Genomic DNA, 6,910 nt, shown 5'->3' with positions numbered 1-6,910 from the left:
GAAAAATATGCATTTATCTAAAATAAATCAATTCATATATCTTAAATAAATTGAGAGTTACATAATAGAAATGAAATGAAATTATGTTAGTTTTCATCAAACAATTTCCTTTAACGAATATGCCAAACATTTATCCTATATTTGTTTATATTTGTGTGTACATATTCATATCGTATTGCCAATAAATTACGAAAACAGTATTTGATTCAGTTCGAATAAAATTGTAACGGTTGTCAGATTCAAAATTTTTATTAATTTAATTCTGCTTAACACTAAAGAAACAGTTTTGATACTAGTCTATTATTAAAATGAAATAAATTAACTCGAATATCGTACATTTTACAACGATATTATCCACGGAAAGAGTTTGTTTCTAATTTTTATAACAGAAGATCTTTATTCCATACATAAAAAGAAATAAAGGAATTAATTATAAAGAATGGGACAATCCTGAAAGCTGAAGTGTAAAAATGTGATTTAAATAATAATCACAAATATGAAAAAATGCTCCATAATTCCGGATACTAAAATATCAAAGAATTCACGAAACTATATAGTAAAAATAAATTTTATCTTTTTTGTATATAGGGCGTGCCAAGTTAAAAAAAAAACCTTCATCAATATGTTCTATGGTTAGGAATGAGAAGAAACCTTATATAAACATAGGTCCATAAACACTTTATAAAAAAACTATAATAAAGATATGATACCTAAGATATGAAACCTAAAGTCAATAAACGAACACTATCATGTAAGATAGATTGATTGAAGAACATACATTGTTTGGTCTGCGAAATCGCTATATTTTACACTCCATTTTCATCTGTAGGGAACAGTAAAAGTAATTGTATCGTGTTTGTATTATAGTAGAGCAATTTTAAAATTCAGGATACTGTCCAATTCCATATTATTCCATCTTATCTAATCAATTCCATTTAATTGAAGCTCGCTTTTTATTTAATTTGAGATTAAATACATGTTTATTACTCTCTTGAATATTTTAAAAATATTGATTGTCACAATATTACTTACGATTCTGTTTTTTCAAGATTTCATAGATACATTATTTGTTTTTAAGATGTTTAGATCTTTCAATCTAGTTTAATATTAAAGCTCTAGAAATTTTCTCTCAGAAACCTACAGTGGTCACAAAAAATATTAGCACGCCATTATATTTAGTATAGCATTTAGATACCATTTAGTTAAATTCAAGTATATTACATTTCGTATCATTTAATAGCACTTTCATACAACTGCAAAAATTTGATACTATGAAATAAAATATAGAATCTGATAAAGAAAAAGCCGTTTCGTTGAAAAATGAGAGTATATGACAATATATTTTGCAGTCACTGTATAGAATTTGGTTTTAGAAAACTCCAGTTTTCACTGATTCTTTTTACCATCTATGACCTTTCATTCAAACAAAAGAAATTCACGTTCAGACAAGTAAATTCAATCTTAGCAGGAGTTCATTTGATTGGTCACTAACTAAAATTTCGTTGGAGTAAGTGGAGTTCCACTATATGGTGAATGTATATACTGAATTTACAAGGATTGGTATTTTCTAAACTCAGTGGAACAACCGGTATGGAAGCGTATTTGTCTCGATCGATCAAAGCGATATCATCTCAAGCATGATGCCATTTATTTGACGAACGTGTGCATATTGCCATGATCTGTTTACACTTTCAGTAATGTCCGGTGAAATATGCACGATCTATTAACCCTGCATAAACACCGTGGACAACTGTTATGTGTATAGAAAAAAATAAATATGCGGATTATTGTTGTGCTCTAATTCCTCTGGATTTATCTCGTAAATCATGCTTTATGACCAATGAGCGCGTTTCGTTCTTCCCTATTTAGTCTGATCAAATTAGCTTTTTACGCAACATTAAACGGAATCTGAAATTTTCTTGCCTGAACTCATAGAAATCACGTTTTGAAACAAATCCTTCATGTTTGCCATTCAAGATTTCCTTCGCGGATGTTATAAACAATCTTCCAAGTTACTTCAAACAGACTTTTTCATATAACAACGAACCTAATAATCGAGTCGCAAAAAATTTAGAATAAAAATTGTAGGTGTTAAAAATATTTATAAAATGTAGCATCATACAATAAAATTGGTTAATTCACTGGGCTGGAAATGATAAAAAAGCATCCAAAATCGCACTATTTTCAGTTCTCAATTATTTATGTAAAATTTAGTATATAAAGTTGAAACTTTGTGAAAATGTAGTTTTTGTCATTCTTAAAAAGTGTGGAAAACTTCATCTCCGAATATTTATTAGTTTTTGCAAAAAAAGCTATTTAACAACTAAAAACACGTCTTCGTAAAACATAATTTCTGCAATTTTCAGTAGTCGCATAGCATTGATGTCGGGTATTTCTTCTATTTTTATTATTATTTTATTATTTGCGTACAACACAAAACTAATTGATTTTGTAATTGTAAAGTTTTAAAAAATGACGCCAAAAACTATACATAATTTAATCTTTTATAGGTCCATTAGCACTGATAAAACATGTTTATAGTAGAAAAAATATAAGTATATAGATAGATAAGATCATGAATAAAATAGATACAAGTGCATAAGAATATAACATTTATCATTAATATATATGTTAAAAATGTAAAAATTATTGGAATTGAATAATACAGGCAGGAATAAGTGCATAATTATAATAACAATTCTTAAAACTCTTTAGTTATTTAATAATACTATAACAATTACGTTTTTCATAATGTGCTTTATAAGAACATATAGAGTCAATGGTTATGATTAATAATAAATTAATGACAAAAGTAAAAGAATTCATCAAATGTTTGAGACTCTAGGCTCAAAAGGATGTAGCAGGTAAAATTATTTGTCTTAAGAAGGGAAAACTGACCAAAATTATTTTCCATTATGTCTCAATAAACAGTAATGAATCGTCCGAGAAAAAGATTTGATGACATTTCGGACGAGACGTGTTGACGGGAGTAAGAAACGCGGGCTGGTTATCCAAATATTTCCGAGGGCTATATAATATGAGTAGTAATTCTCCTTCTGCAAGTGACCACTTCTACATTACAGGTGTAGGGGTGTACAATGCGACCCGTGAGTGGACTGCACGAGAATTCCATGGGCGTTACCCATCGATCGTTGTAAGCAATAAACCATTATGAAGTGCTGTGACTCGACGAATACATACTGGAACAGAAAGCTAAAAACAAGAGAAGTCCTATGTCCTTGACAGGCAACTGTTAATTTCTTAAGCGATAGAATAAGTGTTCAATGACTTCATAAAGTTATTGTTGTTAAGAGAGTCAGAATTTCGTGAACTTCTAGATATAAACGTATAAAAGTATAAAAATATAAATGTATAATAATAATAATATAAACATGTAAAGATATAAGTGGATAAGGAGATGAAAACATCTAGAACATAAAAAAATCTAGAACATGAACGTAAGAAAAAGTTCTGTCTTAGTGTATAAAATTTCGGTGTATATTAAGTTGTCCGGAAAGTTTCTTTCGTTTTAGAAGGAAACAATAAATGCATTTTATATTATATTTTATTGCACGTATTAATATACTGCACGTAATGCAAAAGGGATCATACGATATAGATTGTAGGATAAGAAAAGTAATGGATCAAAATAATATAAAACAAAAAATGTTGTGCATTTATTGTTTCCTTGTGAAACGAAAGAAACTTTTCGGACAACCTAATACAATATAACGCGAAGAATATTAGATCAGGGGGCTTCCAGGATGAAGTCGCTTGCGGATTCATAAAAGACGCATGGTTGGTTTGCCAATCGCAGTCAACATTTACAACATTTCCCCTCGAATAAGCCACTTGTTCACGTTTCGGCCTACCTGTTAAACCCAGAAGATTAAGGCAGCGCTCGTATTTCGTCCCTGTAGGATTTGGTCATTACGTCGGCTGGCATGTCGTTGGACGAGACGTGTTTCAAAACCGTTTCATCTGATCTGATGACTCCAATACAAAATAGAGACAAATATCGATGTGTTTCGTCCGTGCATGGAACACGGGCTTGCACCCTTGCACGTTGGAGTTATCGTTGCACAATTTGACAGATTGCCGTTCAAGTCACGCCGCAATTCACCTCGGATCAGTCTTACCTCGATCTTCAGGGATGTCAATACCAGATTTCAATACTGTATTCCAAACCGTTGGAAAACATCCTACATATATGTTCTCCCATGTCCGTTCATGAAAATTCCCTCATCATTTCTAGTGAAGTTTATTTCGAGACATCGCTTTGTCTCCTCAAGGTCACTTATTTCGAAGAAACTTACCAACCTCTGCCAAACAGCTGCATTAGATTCGCGACACATAATCAAGATGTCATTGATATAGTTGACGATGATTATGAGCTGCTTCACTTGGCCTTTCTGATAGACGCAGTGTATACGCGACCACCATATTTCAGAACGTAGAAGGCCTTTTTCATGCGGCAGACTACGTTGTCGCTGTCATCTCGTCCAACATGGTCCCTAGCAATAATTGTACTTTGCCCTTCGTTATGTTCGACGATGTATTGGAGGACTTCCTTCATTCGATCTGGTATCTCTATGTAGACCTCCTCATCGAGCTTACCATTGAAATACTCTGTCGCTAGTTCACATAGCCGGATTCACAGCGAATGCGACAGTTCATCTTATAGAGCTCAGACGCGCAACACGAGCGTAAGTCTTGTGGAAGTCCTTTCTGCGCTGGGATTTCTGCAATGCTGCGAATATCCCTTAGCAACGACTTGTGCCACATTTGTTATAGAACACGAAGCGACTCCTAATGACTGTCCTCTTTATGGTCCTAGCGACCATATCGTATGTTTCTTTAAGGAGAGTGGATCTTTTGAAACTTTACGGCACTCAACGTTTGACAGTTCCCAAAGAATTGTGTTAGAGAAAAAAGATTATTCCCTCACGTCGCGGTAAGCACAACATTTCCATTTCGGTTAATGACCTCAGACCTTTCCCGGATAGAAGGGCACTGCGTTTTTTGTTGGTAATCCTACATATCGAAATAAGATTCAGTCGAAAGCCGGAAAATATTGATTGTCCGGGAGATGAAACTCTTATCTATTTTCATCAACATTCGTGATGGCCGACATGATGCCTCTTCCCATTATGTTTGCATGGCCACTGTTAGAAAGATTCAATACTCTCAGGATGTAATCCATGTTCAGCCCTTGAAATAATTTGACGTTCTTGCACATGTGCAATGTACACCCACCGTCATAACATGTTTCGCATTATCATTGTATACGAAACATTGTTTACCAATACGTCCGAAAATGCAAGTAAACTTAAATTATCGGTGTCACTGGCGAACAGTCATTTCTGGTTTCTTACTCCTTGACAATTCTTCACAAAATGTCCTCACCTGAAACATTTCACATTAAAATCATTTTTCGCGATATGAGCTTTTCCATGTCCGATCCACCTTTTCCGTGACGATTCTTGCGATGATGCGCTTTTCTACGTTTTTATTTTGCTATCATCATCATATTTTATTTCACATTTAATTTCATTTCGTTTTACGTATCGAATTCTTCCACAATTTTAATTTGCAACGTCTCAAGGGATGACAATGCGTCATGGGCAGACATGGCGCAATAAAAGCTTTCAAAGCTGCAGGGTAAGCTACGCAACCACATGATCACCACGATCATACACATACATCTGTTTTTAAGGTTGGGAGTTCTACTTTACAAATTAGCCACTACAAAACCTTGTGATCGCGAAGTTAAGATTTCGTATTTAACGTTATCCTTGGGTAAAAGCATTGAAAAAAAAGAATAGAAATTAAACACTGAGCTTACTCAATGACAAAACTACTTTTTATAATTTTTCACCATATATTTAAAGTAGGTACATATGCAGTATTTTGTTTGGTACAGCAAAATGCTGTTTAGATGAATATTAATTTTGAATCATTATTAAACATATATTTCTATTTTCAACGGAAAAGTTTAATAATATTACAATTTCCAAATCAAATATGTACACATGTATTTAATACTTTTATATTTCACGCGTATATTGGAAAGCAAGTTAGTTTTTAGTTTTTCTAATTTATTAGAAAATTGTTTAATTATTAATACTTTCTATGATATGTGTAAATAATATCATGTCCAAAATATTATTCACGACTAAAACTTTTCAATGTTATTAAATTTTTTATTGAAAAATCAAAGTTATAATATAATTTTAAAGTTTACAAAGGTTTCTAATAAAAATGAAAAAAGTATTTATATTATATGATATTTATTAGACATTAGTTAGACACAAAATAATAATAATATAATCATAATAATCATATATCTAAGATGAAATTTTGTCTCTATTATTATTATTGTGGTACTGCTTTTTGCTTTCATCTCTTTAGCTGCTCGGCCCGTGAATCGAATACGCGACCGCATTAAGGAGAGAGAGAGAAAAAGACAGAGACAACCGAGTCCGGGCTATTTTTACACGATGACGTCACACAATGAATTCTGACTTTTCGACTAAAGCGGCTTACTGGGGACATATCGAGCAACAGTTTCCGATCATTAAAAGCCTTACCATCACCGCGGGAATTTCCAGACTTGTATATACGACAGTGCCACCAATAGAATCTTGATTGATCTTGATTTTCAGTTCCGCTAACTTATCCATCACGTCGAAGAAACGCCGAAAACGTTCGCCATACACCATAACCATTTTGCATTTTCAGCAACTCCAAGTGATTCAAGAGCACGACCTTTTACGCTGGCCCTTTTTACTGATGTTGATGTTCTTTAATTTTAGTCAAATCTCTCTTATATTCTCATATCTCTTTATCTGCTTAATTTCCGATGGACTAATAATGAGCACAAAATTCGAATATGCTCTCAAATCGTTCT

This window comes from Bombus vosnesenskii, unplaced genomic scaffold (genome assembly GCF_011952255.1).
Source record: "Bombus vosnesenskii isolate JDL3184/JDL3185 unplaced genomic scaffold, Bvos_JDL3184-5_v1.1 scf7180000013299, whole genome shotgun sequence".
Taxonomy (NCBI): domain Eukaryota; kingdom Metazoa; phylum Arthropoda; class Insecta; order Hymenoptera; family Apidae; genus Bombus; species Bombus vosnesenskii.
This window is presented reverse-complemented; position numbering follows the sequence as displayed.